This window comes from Loxodonta africana, chromosome 3 (genome assembly GCF_030014295.1).
Source record: "Loxodonta africana isolate mLoxAfr1 chromosome 3, mLoxAfr1.hap2, whole genome shotgun sequence".
In the NCBI taxonomy this organism is placed as follows: domain Eukaryota; kingdom Metazoa; phylum Chordata; class Mammalia; order Proboscidea; family Elephantidae; genus Loxodonta; species Loxodonta africana.
Window position 1 is genome coordinate 196,849,279 of NC_087344.1, and position 12,626 is coordinate 196,861,904.

The 12,626-nt window shown below is 58.5% G+C and overlaps 1 protein-coding gene and 2 non-coding genes across 14 annotated transcripts in view; 1 reads left to right on the plus strand and 2 right to left on the minus strand.

Annotated features, from left to right (window-relative positions):
• The window catches only part of LOC104846329 (Fc receptor-like protein 5), an 84,209-nt gene that overhangs the window by 35,702 nt on the left and 35,881 nt on the right, over positions 1 to 12,626 (plus strand). The gene's annotated exons all lie outside the window — the stretch shown is intronic.
• Positions 2,823 to 2,893, minus strand: TRNAG-GCC (transfer RNA glycine (anticodon GCC)). Its single transcript has one exon. It is a non-coding gene; the product is annotated as a tRNA-Gly (tRNA).
• On the minus strand, positions 8,479 to 8,549 carry TRNAG-GCC (transfer RNA glycine (anticodon GCC)). The gene has a single exon. It is a non-coding gene; the product is annotated as a tRNA-Gly (tRNA).

Below are 12,626 nucleotides of genomic sequence, written 5' to 3' on the forward strand. Positions count from 1 at the left end.
GGTGTGTACGTGTGGGAGAAGGAAGGAGGCGCCCAGCGTTCTGGGCGTGCTTGCATTTGGCTCAGCTACCAGGCCAGACCTGGGCTGGGGGAGCCAAGCTTGTGAAGGCCCAGACCCTGAGCAGGGCGACGGCGGCCGGGAGACAGAAGAGCGTGAAAGGGGAATCTGGGAATGCCCGGCCAGCTGGGGGGTCCGGGTGGGGTCGGAGGGGGGGATGAGAGTAAGGGGGAGAGAGGAATGTGAGACCGGGGGTCGTCGGGGAAATGGACATGCCCAACGGCTGAGGGGCGGTGGCAGCAGGTAGCCTTCCCACGACGGTATTAGCAAGGCGCCAACAGATGGCAGCGTGGACAGAAATTGACCGAGAACACCCCTACTCCCGCCCCCCCCGGATTGTACGACCCATGGGTTGTATCCCACCCCTGCCTTACCACAGATCTATCCAGGTGTCGGTCCCTCCTTCCACCCGAGCGTCCCTCTTGTTAACTCATCGATGATGCCGCGCCTGGTAGATGGCAGACGGCAGTCATCCGCGTCTTGCAAGGCCTGCGAGCAGAGAGAGTCTAATATTTGCTTCAAGACTCCTTCTCTTAGAAATCAAGTTTGCACGCACGGAAACGCACAAGCCTCACGCCAGACAGTCGTTCTTTGGGTATCTCTGTGGTTCTCTTCCCACTCACCACCCCCTTCGCTCTCTTTCTGTCTTTAATTGTGGTGAAAGTATACCTAAGAGAGAATATATCATTGTCACCATTTCTGAGTGCAGAATTCAGTGGCGTTACGGACGTTCGCGGTCTTTTCTAACCGCCAGGAATATCCATTTCCATTTTTCTTTCTTTTTTTCAGTCGTTCCCAAACCAACCCTGTTCCCATTTAATGAGGGCCTCCTGTTTCCCCTTCCCGGCTACCCCGGGAAACGTCTATTCTCCTTTTTTGGTCTAGGAAGTTGCCTGTTATACAGACGCGACGAAAGTAAAATCATACAACGTTTGTTGTTTCGGGTGGGTCTGGTTTACTTGACTCGGCGAATGTCTTCAAGGTTCATGCCTGTTGTGGCATGATGGCAACTTCATCGCTTCGGGTGGCCGTTCACGGGATTTGAAGAAAGAGATGGCCTTTGAAAAGGGCGATGGGGTGGATTCTGACTCCTGGCGACCCCGTGTGTCTGAGAGTAGAACTGCACTCCACGGGCTTTTCAGTGACTTGGAATGTCAGGGCAGTAGAAGGTCAGGCATGGAAAGGCATAGCCTTGTGAGCAGGAGCCCGTGTGACCATAGAGAAGCTTACCGTCACCCCAGTCGTTTCCTTCCTGCCCCTGTTTTGTGAGTTGTGGATGGATGACCGTAGTGGAGGAAGCTGGCTGGTTGTTTGGGTGGCACGGCACAAAGGACAGGGAAAGGTGAGGGAAACCCGAAGGAGGGGACAGACGTGTCCCGAGTGCTGGCAGGTGGGAGAAGGAGTCCAGATGTCAGAGTGTCCAAGCCGCCCTAGGACAGGAGGGGGCGTAGCGAGTGCGGCCGCCCAGTCAGGTGCTGGCGCTGCAGAGGCTTGGGGGCTTCGGAGCATTATGCCAGGCCAGTGTGGAGATGAGGGTGGGGACATGGGAGGGGCGGGAGTGACCCTGGGGATGCCGTGGGCGGTCAGCCCCGTGGATGTGCGTCATCAGGGCAAGGCAAGGCGTTCGTTTGGTAGAGGTCTGTGGTGGCGGGTCAGGCGGAGGCTGGAAGGACCGCTAGATGGCTAGCCGGGTGGCGGGGGTGGGGAGGGAGTGTTAGGAGGGTGGACTTAGGTCCCACCCAGATCCAAGGGCACGTCATGAGACTGGACCCGGCCAGACAAGGTTGCCCGCGGTGCTGTGCCTGAAGTCAGTCAACCTAAAGAGCGGGAGGTTGATTGGGGGCAAGGGTGCTGTCGAGAGAGAGGCAGCGGGAGCCACGGACCGGGAGACAGAGATAGAGACAGAGACGGACAGACAGAAGAGGGAGGGAGAAACAGACAGACACACAGAGAGACACTCAGAGAGAGATTAGAAGAGAAGGGAAGGGAGAAAAACGTCTGGAAAAGGCCGTGAGGTCTTAGGGATCGCGACTGACCCAGAGGCTTAAACATCCCTTTGTCAGGACACGGGAGTTCGTTAGGTGCGCGTTTGGGGCACCGTGGGGTGCGGTGGGGTGGGACGGGGGACTCAGTGGAGATTTAAAGAGACCCGAACAACAAATGCCTCCAGTGATCTTTGGCCAAAAGTTTGGACCGTGGTAAGGGGGAGACGGGCAAGGAAGGGGCGTGTTTACCACTGTGCTGTGGACCAGTGGGCTAAAGTGACTGTACTGACATGACTTTCATTTTCTCGTGCGCGATGATGACCAGGACATGGTAGCGGAAGCGTAATGCGTTGCTTTTCCGAGTATGGATCCGGCCGTGCGACTTCCTTGATAACGGTCCAGCAAGGATGGTGTCATTTTGGGAGCGTGGCCAGGAAGGGTGGTGAGATGGGAAGAGGCATGTTGCACGGTGGTCCTCAGTGAAGTGAAACGTGTGGCTAAGGTTTCGTCAGGGTGATGAAGAGAAAAGGATGGCTGCTCGGGAGAAGTGTTGGGGTAGAGCCCACTGGCGGTCGGCGCCGGAGCACGGTGTGCTTTCGGCCCCAGGGTGTGGGAGAGGCTCAGGGCGCTGGCACACTGTCGAGCCGCAGGTGGGAGCGGAGCCCCAGTGCCCTGGGAGAGTTGCCCCGAGTGTAGCAGGAGAGCCAGAGCAGAGCAGAGCAAGCACTGAGCAGGCGGCGGTGTGAATTGGGGCAGAGCGACCAAAAGGGGACAGGGGACTGCATGGGCCGGGAATCGAACCCGGGCCTCCCGCGTGGCAGGCGAGAATTCTACCACTGAACCACCCATACGCTGCTGGCGTCTGGGCGCCTGGCTCCAGACTGTGCCCCTGCCCTGTTTTCGCTGGCCCGCCGCTGGGCTCAGGACGCTGCTCACTACCTGGCCAGAGCATCTGTCTCTCTGTTCCCCTAGAGCTAGGCAGGCGGCAGCGGCCAGCCCAGGGCCGGCGGCCTGGTGCGGGGGGCGGGGGGGGGTAGGGGGGCGGGGTGGGCAAGGGGTCTGGGCCACGGACGTGGAAGAGAGGCAGGTGCCAGGCGTGTGGAGGGTCCTGGACGGAGGCGGAGGGAGAGAGGTAGTCCCTGCCCATCCCGTGGCTGGGAGGAAGCCTAGAGCCCGAAGGAGCCTGGTCGGCCAGCGCCAATCCCAGCCAGGCCAGGTGGCCTGTGGCGCGCAGAGGTGCTCACAGCTGTCCCGGCGGCGACCCCCGGCATGCACCCGCAGGGCCCCCTTGGGCGGCCAGTTTTCTCGCCCGTGCTTGGGGGTGTGGGCACAGGAGGTCCGGGAGCAAGGGAGCGCGACGCCTGCATCCTCCTGTGGCGGCTGCCTGCCAGCGGCGAGACGTCGGACAAAGTGGCCACAGCGGTCTGAGCCTGCGTTCCGCCCTCCGTCCTCCGGCCAGCCGCACTTCTTAGGATGCTCTGCTGGAGGGGGGTGGGTTGTGGAGCGGGAGGCGGCCAACCCATCGAAAGAGCTCTTCGGCAGCAGAGAGGTCGTTGGCGCGGTGGGTCTGCTCCCAGGTAGCAGCTACCCGCGTGGAACTGGGATGTGGCGCGCCCGAGGTGGGCCCGGCCCTGTGCCCGGCTCTGGCTTCTCCTCGCCAGCCGGTGGTGGGGCTGAAAATGCAGCGGCATGGCCGGTGTGGGGAGGCAAGGTCCCCAAACTCAACAAGCGCGGAGACCACGGGCTGAAGAGAGGGCGCAGCGGGTGTTAGTGGGAAGGGGATTCGGGGCGGGAGAGAGGAATGGGCAGGAGGCTGGTGTGGAAAGGGCGGGATGATGGCCAAGGTTTTGGGTGGTGTGGTGCTGCTTGCAGCAGCGCAGGGCAAAAGCGAGTTGCTGCTGTTCAGCGGGCAGAAAGTGGAGGACCACCGGGGAGGGCTTTCCACACGGGCCAGATGGAGCCCACAGACACACGCAGGCAAACGGGGCTAAAGACCAGGGGCGGATTAACCAGGAAGGCCGGTGAGCAGCGGCTTGCGTTGAGCCAGGGTCGCGCGCACGGGCGGGCTCCACTGTATTCGCTTCCTACTCTGTGGTGAGCAATTTCACGTGGGCTTCACCACATCCTTGCTGCGGTGGGGGAGCGGTGAGATCGTGCGCTGCAGATTGGTGGGAAGCCTAGCAATTGGGCCCCTGCCTCCCTTGCTTGTTGGGTAATCGGGGCCTGACAAAGCCGGAGGAAGAGGGAGAGGGTTAGGGAGAGGAAGAGGGAAAGGGCAGGGGTGGAGGGAGGACAAGGGTAAGAGAAATGAGATATCTGTGATGTGAAGTCTAAAGACCGGGGGAATGCGGGGGCAGGCAGGTAGGAGGGGTGCGTTTCATGGTGGGCAGTAGGGCTGGGGCTGGGGCTGGCTAAGAAGGCAGTTACCAGAGTCTTGTCAGCAGTGGGATTCGAACCCACGGCTCCAGGGGAGACTGAGACCTGAACAGAGCAAGTTAGACCACTGGGCCATTCCGATGGCGGGTGTGGGCGTGTCTCCGCTCCCCGGCTTGTGACGCCACGCGGCTGTGACGCCACGTGAACACGGGTGCCCTCGGCCGCTCCGCGAGCCTCATGAAGGGCCGTGCTGAGCGAAGGCACGGAGCCGAGCGCGAGCAAGGCCAGAGGACCCGGCGGGGTGCCCGGCCAACTCCCCCACGCACTGTCCCCCAGCCCCCACCAGCCGCTGCTCCGGTCTCAGTCCTCTGGTGATCTCTCGCGCCCACCAATGCCTCCGCGTCCTGGTAGAGGTTTTTGCCCGCTGACTCCTACTTGCTCCTCTGCCCTCTGGTATTTCCTACGAGGTCCCGCTGGGCGCTCGTGTTCTCTGTCTGCCGGAAGCCCCGGGAGCCAGGACAGCCTCTGGTGTGCGATGGCCAGGAGCGGACCTGAGGTCCTCGTTATGGCCACGCCTGCGCTTGCGTGTCCTGGCATTTTGGCCAGCTGCAAGGGCAAAGCTCGGCTGGGGGAGTCAAGCTTGTGATCGCCGAGACCCTTACCAGGGCTGCAGCTTTGAGACTGAGCAATGTTAGAAAGGAATTTTGGAATGTCCAACTGGCTGGGAGGCGGGGGAGGTCAAGGTGGGCTGATGGTTGTCAATGCGGAGGGGGAGGCACCGAAGGTGGGAGGAGAAATGTGAGACAGCAGCCGGCTGGGAAAGTGCACTTGCCCAACGGGTATGCTGTGGTTGCTAAATCGCACTCCTGCCCTCACCACAGAAGCAGGCTATATCGAGGCTTCAGATCAAAACTGTGTGACTATTGTAACCACTTCCCTATCCTTTATATTGTTTTAACTTCGGGGTAATTCCGCAGGTAAAAGTCATAAACAGGTTCTAAGAAAAACCAGCACCAGACCACCAGACATGCGCTGATAAATCAGGAAACTCTTGTCAAGGAATCAAAAGACTCAAGTCAAGAAAGGAAAAAATCACCGGACTTAACGTCATCTCTGGCAAGCCGGACCTATCTTAGAAGAGAAGGGTCCGTCAGCCGCTCCAGTGCAGATTCCTAGCCCGTTCCATAATGAATAATCAGCTAAAATCCTGAATACGTATAACTTCTTGCTTGTGCTTACTATGACGACCTCCTAAAACCTGACTTCCGCCTAGTTTCGGGGAGCTGCCTTGGCGACTCAAGTCCGGAGAAGCTCCTTTACCTGGCCAGCTAAATAAACGCTTACACTTTGCCTTAACAGCCGTGTCCGTTTCTCTGTTCAGACAGGCTGTGCAGAGCGGAGACCTGGACATGATCCGGTCTTAGTCGTGTTGGCCTGTTACAGCGGAGTCCCGGCGGCGGAGGGGCAGTGGCAGCACATACCCTTCCTCAACTCCCTAACACGACTGGTATTAGCAAGGCGCCAACAGATCTCGGCGTGGACAGAAATTGACCGAGAACACCCCTACTCCCGCCCCCCGGATTGTACGACCCATGCATTGTATCCCACTCCTGCCTTACCGCATACCTATCCAGGCGTCCGGCCCTCCTTCCACCCGAGCGTCCCTCTTGTTAACTCATCGATGATGCCGCGCCTGGTAGATGGCAGACGGCAGTCATCCGCCTCTTGCAAGGCCTGCGGGCAGAGAGAGTCTAATATTTGCTTCAAGACTCCTTCTCTTAGAAATAAAGTTTGCACGCACGGAAACGCACAAGCCTCACGCCAGACAGTCGTTCCTTGGGTATCTTCGTGGTTCTCTTCCCACTCACCTCCCCTTCCCGCTCTCTCTGTCTTTAATTGTGGTGAAAGTATACTTAAGACAGAATATATCATTTTCACCATTTCTGAGTGCAGAATTCAGTGGCTTTAAGGACGTTCGCCGTCTTTTCTAACCGCCACCATTTCCACTTTTTTTTTTTTTAGTCATTCCCAAACCAACCCTGTTCCCACATAATGAGGGCCTCCTGTTTCCCCTTCCCGGCTACCCCGGGAAACGTCTATTCTCCTTTGTTGGTCTGGGAAGTTACCTGTTATACAGACGCGACGAAAGTAAAATCATACAACGTTTGTTGTTTTGGGTCTGGTTTACTTGACTCGGCGAATGTCTTCAAGGTTCATGCCTGTTGTGGCATGAGCATAACTTCATCCCTTGGGGTGGCCGTTCACGGGATTTGAAGAAAGAGATGGCTTTTGAAAAGGGCGATGGGGTGGATTCTGACTCCCGGCGACCCCATGTGTCTGAGAGTAGAACTGCACTCCGCGGGCTTCTCAGCGGCTTGGAATGTCAGGGCAGTAGAAGGCCAGGCATGGAAAGGCATAGCCTTGTGAGCAGGAACCCGTGTGATCATAGAGAAGCTTACTGTCACCCCAGGCACTTCCTTCCTGCCCCTGTTTTGTGAGTTGTGGATAGATGACCGCAGTGGAGGAAGCTGGCTGGTTGTTCGGGTGGCACGACACAAAGGACAGGGAAAGGTGAGGGAAACCCAAAAGAGGGGACAGACGTGTCCTGAGTGCTGGCAGGTGGGAGAAGGAGTCCAGATGTCAGAGTGTCCAAGCCGCCCTAGGGCAGGAGGGGGCGCAGCGAGTGCGGCCGCCCAGTCAGGTGCCGGCGCTGCAGAGGCTTGGGGGCTTCGGAGCATTATGCCAGGCCAGTGTGGAGATGAGGGTGGGGACATGGGAGGGGCGGGAGCGACCCTGGGGATGCCGGGGGTGGCCAGCCCGGTGGATGTGCGTCATCAGGGCAAGGCAAGGTGTTCGTGTGATAGAGGTCTGTGGTGGCGGGTCAGGCGGAGGCTGGAAGGACCACTAGATGGCTAGCTGGGGGGCGGGGGTGGGGGGGAGTGTTGGGAGGGTGGGCTTAGGTCCCACCCAGATCCAAGGGCACGTCATGAGACTGGACCCGGCCAGACAAGGTTGCCCGCGGTGCTGTGCCTGAAGTCAGTCAACCTAAAGAGTGGGAGGTTGATTGGGGGCAAGGGTGCTGTCGAGAGAGAGCCAGCGTGAGACAGGGACCGGGAGACAGAGAGGGAGACAGAGATAGAGACAGAGACGGACAGACAGAAGAGGGAGCGAGAAACAGACAGACACACAGAGAGACACGCAGAGAGAGATTAGAAGAGAAGGGAAGAGAGAAAAACGTCTGGAAAAGGCCGTGAGGTCTTAGGGCGCGCGACTGGCCCAGAGGCTTAAACGTCCCTTTGTCAGGACACGGGAGTGCGTTAGGTGCGCGTTTGGGGCACCGTGGGGTGCGGTGGGGTGGGACGGGGGACTCAGTGGAGATTGAAAGAGGCCCGAGCAACAGATGCCTCCAGTGACCTTTGGCCAAAAGTTTGGATCGTGGTAAGGGGGAGGCGGGCAAGGAAGGGGCGTGTTTACCACTGTGTTGTGGAGGAGTGGGCTAAAGTGACTGTACTGACATGACTTTCATTTTCTCGTGCGCGATGATGACCAGGACATGGTAGGGGAGCGTAATGCGTTGCTTTTCCGAGTATGGATCCGGCCGTGCGACTTCCTTGGTAATGGTCCAGCAAGGATGGTGTCATTTTGGGAGCGTGGCCAGGAAGGGTGGTGAGATGGGAAGAGGCATGGAGTCCCCGCAGCCAAAGCCCGCGTGTTGCACGGTGGTCCTCTGTGAAGTGAAACGTGTGGCTAAGGTTTCGTCAGGGTGATGAAGAGAAAAGGGTGGCTGCCCGGGAGAAGTGTTGGGGTAGAGCCCACTGGCGGTCGGCGCCGGAGCGCGGTGTGCTTTCGGCCCCAGGGTGTGGGAGAGGCGCAGGGCGCTGGCACACTGGTGGGCTGCAGGTGGGAGCGGAGCCCCAGGGCTCTGGGAGAGTTGCCCCGAGTGTAGTAGGAGAGCCAGAGCAGAGCAGAGCAGAGCAGAGCAGAGCAGAGCAGAGCAGAGCAAGCACTGAGCAGGCGGCGGTGTGAATTGGGGCAGAGCGACCAAAAGGGGACAGGGGACTGCATGGGCCGGGAATCGAACCCGGGCCTCCCGCGTGGCAGGCGAGAATTCTACCACTGAACCACCCATGCGCTGCCGGCGTCCGGGCGGCTGGCTCCAGCCTGTGCCCCTGCCCTGTCTTCGCTGGCCCGCCGCTGGGCTCAGGACGCTGCTCACTACCTGGCCGGGGCGTCTGTCTCTCTGCTCCCCTAGAGCCAGGCAGGCGGCGGCGGCCAGCCTGGGGCCGGCGGCCTGGTGCGGGTGGGCGGGACGGGCGGGCAAGGGAAGGGGTCTGGGCGACCGACGTGGAAGAGAGGCAGGTGCCAGGCGTGTCGAGGGTCCTGGACGGAGGCGGAGGGAGAGAGGTAGTCCCTGCCCATCCCGTGGCTGGGAGGAAGCCTAGAGCCCGAAGGAGCCTGGTCGGCCAGCGCCAATCCCAGCCAGGCCAGGTGGCCTGTGGCGCGCAGAGGTGCTCACAGCTGTCCCGGCGGCGACCCACGGCATGCACCCGCAGGGCCCCCTTGGGCGGCCAGTTTTCTCGCCCGTGCTTGGGGGTGTGGGCACAGGAGGTCCGGCAGCAAGGGAGCGGGACGCCTGCATCCTCCTGTGGCGGCTGCCTGCCAGCGGCGGGACGTCGGACAAAGTGGCCACAGCGGTCTGAGCCTGCCTTCCGCCCTCCGTCCTCCGGCCAGCCGCACTCCTTAGGATGCTGTGCTGGAGGGGGTGGGTTGTGGAGCGGGAGGCGGCCCACCCATCGAAAGAGCTCTTCGGCAGCAGAGAGGTCGTTGGCGCGGTGGGTCTGCTCCCAGGCAGCGGCTACCCGCGTGGAACTGGGATGTGGCACGCCCGAGGTGGACCGGGCCCTGTGCCCGGCTCTGGCTTCTCCTCGCCAGCCGGTGGTGGGGCTGAAAATGCAGCGGCATGGCCGGTGTGGGGAGGCAAGGTCCCCAAACTCAACAAGCGTGGAGACCACGGGCTGAAGAGAGGGCGCAGCGGGTGTTAGTGGGAAGGGGATTCGGGGCGGGAGAGAGGAATGGGCAGGAGGCTGGTGTGGAAAGGGCGGGATGATGGCCAAGGTTTTGGGTGGTGTGGTGCTGCTTGCAGCAGCGCAGGGCAAAAGCGAGTTGCTACTGTTCAGCGGGCAGAAGGTAGAGGACCACCGGGGAGGGCTTTCCACACGGGCCAGATGGAGCCCACAGACACACGCAGGCAAACGGGGCTAAAGACCAGGGGCGGATTAACCAGGAAGGCCGGTGAGCAGCGGCTTGCGTTGAGCCAGGGTCGCGCGCACGGGCGGGCTCCACTGTATTGGCTCCCTACTCTGTGGTGAGCGGTTTCACGTGGGCTTCACCACATCCTTGCTGCGGTGGGAGAGCGGTGAGATCGTGAGCTGCAGATTGGTGGGAAGCCTAACAATTGGACCCGTGTGCCTACCTTGCTTGTTGGGTAATCGGGGCCTGACAAAGCCGGAGGAAGAAGGAGAGGGTTAGGGAGAGGAAGAGGGAAAGGGCAGGGGTGGAGGGAGGACAAGGGTAAGAGAAATGAGATATCTGTGATGTGAAGTCTAAAGACCGGGGGAATGCGGGTGCAGGCAGGTAGGAGGGGTGTGTTTCATGGTGGGCAGTAGGGCTGGGGCTGGGGCTGGCTAAGAAGGCAGTTACCAGAGTCTTGTCAGCAGTGGGATTCGAACCCACGGCTCCAGGGGAGACTGAGACCTGAACAGAGCAAGTTAGACCACTGGAACATTCCGATGGCGGGTGTGGGCGTGTCTCCGCTCCCCGGCTTGTGACGCCACGCGGCTGTGACGCCACGTGAACACCGGTGCCCTCGGCCGCTTCGCGAGCCTCAGGAAGGGCCGTGCTGAGCGAAGGCACGGAGCCGAGCGCGAGCAAGGCCAGAGGACCCGGCGGGGTGCCCGGCCAACTCCCCCACGCACTGTCCCCCAGCCCCCACCAGCCGCTGCTCCGGTCTCAGTCCTCTGGTGAACTCTCGCGCCCACCAATGCCTCCTCCTCGTCCTGGTAGAGGTTTTTGCCCGCTGACTCCTACTTGCTCCTCTGCCCTCTGGTATTTCCTACGAGGTCCCGCTGGGCGCTCGTGTTCTCTGTCTGCCGGAAGCCCCGGGAGCCAGGACAGCCTCTGGTGTGCGATGGCCAGGAGCGGACCTGAGGTCCTCGTTGCGGCCACGCCTGCGCTTGCGTGTCCTGGCATTTTGGCCAGCTGCAAGGGCAAAGCTCGGCTGGGGGAGTCAAGCTTGTGATCGCCGAGACCCTTACCAGGGCTGCAGCTTTGAGACTGAGCAATGTTAGGAAGGAATTTTGGAATGTCCAACTGGCTGGGAGGCGGGGGAGGTCAAGGTGGGCTGATGGTTGTCAATGCGGAGGGGGAGGCACAGAAGGTGGGAGGAGAAATGTGAGACAGCAGCCGGCTGGGAAAGTGCACATGCCCAACGGGTATGCTGTGGTTGCTAAATCGCACTCCTGCCCTCACCACAGAAGCAGGCTATATGGAGGCTTCAGATCAAAACTGTGTGACTATTGTAAACCACTTCCCTATCCTTTATATTGTTTTAACTTCGGGGTAATTCCGCAGGTAAAAGTCATAAACAGGTTCTAAGAAAAACCAGCACCAGACCACCAGACATGCGCTGATAAATCAGGAAACTCTTGTCAAGGAATCAAAAGACTCAAGTCAAGAAAGGAAAAAATCACCGGACTTAACGTCATCTCTGGCAAGCCGGACCTATCTTAGAAGTAAAGGGTCCGTCAGCCGCTCCAGTGCAGATTCCTAGCCCGTTCCATAATGAATAATCAGCTAAAATCCTGAATACGTATAACTTCTTGCTTGTGCTTACTATGATGACCTCCTAAAACCTGACTTCCGCCTAGTGTCGGGGAGCTGCCTTGGCGACTCAAGTCCGGAAAAGCTCCTTTACCTGGCCAACTAAATAAACGCTTACACTTTGCCTTAACAGCCGTGTCCGTTTCTCTGTTCAGACAGGCTGTGCAGAGCGGAGACCTGCACCCGATCCGGTCTTAGTCGTGTTGGCCTGTTACAGCGGAGTCCCGGCGGCGGAGGGGCAGTGGCAGCACATACCCTTCCCCGACTCCCTAACACGACGGTATTAGCAAGGCGCCAACTGATCTCGGCGTGGACAGAAATTGACCGAGAACACCCCTACTCCCGCCCCCCGGATTGTACGACCCATGCATTGTATCCCACTCCTGCCTTACCGCATACCTATCCAGGCGTCAGTCCCTCCTTCCACCCGAGCGTCCCTCTTGTTAACTCATCGCTGATGCCGCGCCTGGTAGATGGCAGACGGCAGTCATCCGCGTCTTGCAAGGCCTGCGGACAGAGAGGGTCTAATATTTGCTTCAAGACTCTTTTTCTTAGAAATCAAGTTTGCACGCAAGGAAACGCACAAGCCTCACGCCAGACAGTCGTTCCTTGGGTATCTTAATGGTTCTCTTCCCACTCATCTCCCTCTTCTCTCTGTCTCTGTCTTTAATTGTGGTGAAAATATATCTCAGACAGAATATATCATTTTCACCATTTCTGAGTGCAAAATTCAGCGTTATGTACTTTCACAATGTTTTCTAACCATCACCAATGTAGGTTTCCACTTTTTTTTTTTTTCAGTCATTCCCAAACAAACTCTGTTCCTGCTTAATAATGGCCTCCTGTTTCTCCTTGCCTGCTACCCTGGGAAACCTCTAGTCTCCTTCGTTGGTCTAGGAAATTGCCTATTGTATAGATGTGATGAAAGGAAAATCATGCAACGTTTGTTGTTTTGGGTCTGGTTTATTTCCCTTGCAAATATCATCAGGGTTCATCCATGCTGTAGCATGTATCAGAACTTCATCTGTTTGTATGGCCATTCACTGGATTTGGAGAAAGAGATTTTTTTTAAAGGTGATGGAGTGGATTCTGACTCTTGGGGACCCCATGTATTTAAGCTCCTGCTGAGGAAACAACTCCAATACCTTCTTGATGAGATTTTGACCAGGAATTCTCTTAAATTAAATATATTTGAATGGAATCAAGACTTCTGTAAAAATCTAAAGGTAAAGAACTTTTGGTAACAGTCATAAAAACTACCTTTTATTGAACACGTATTATATATCAGACATTGTCCGTAAGGTACTGCATTATCTTGTCTAGTTCTCA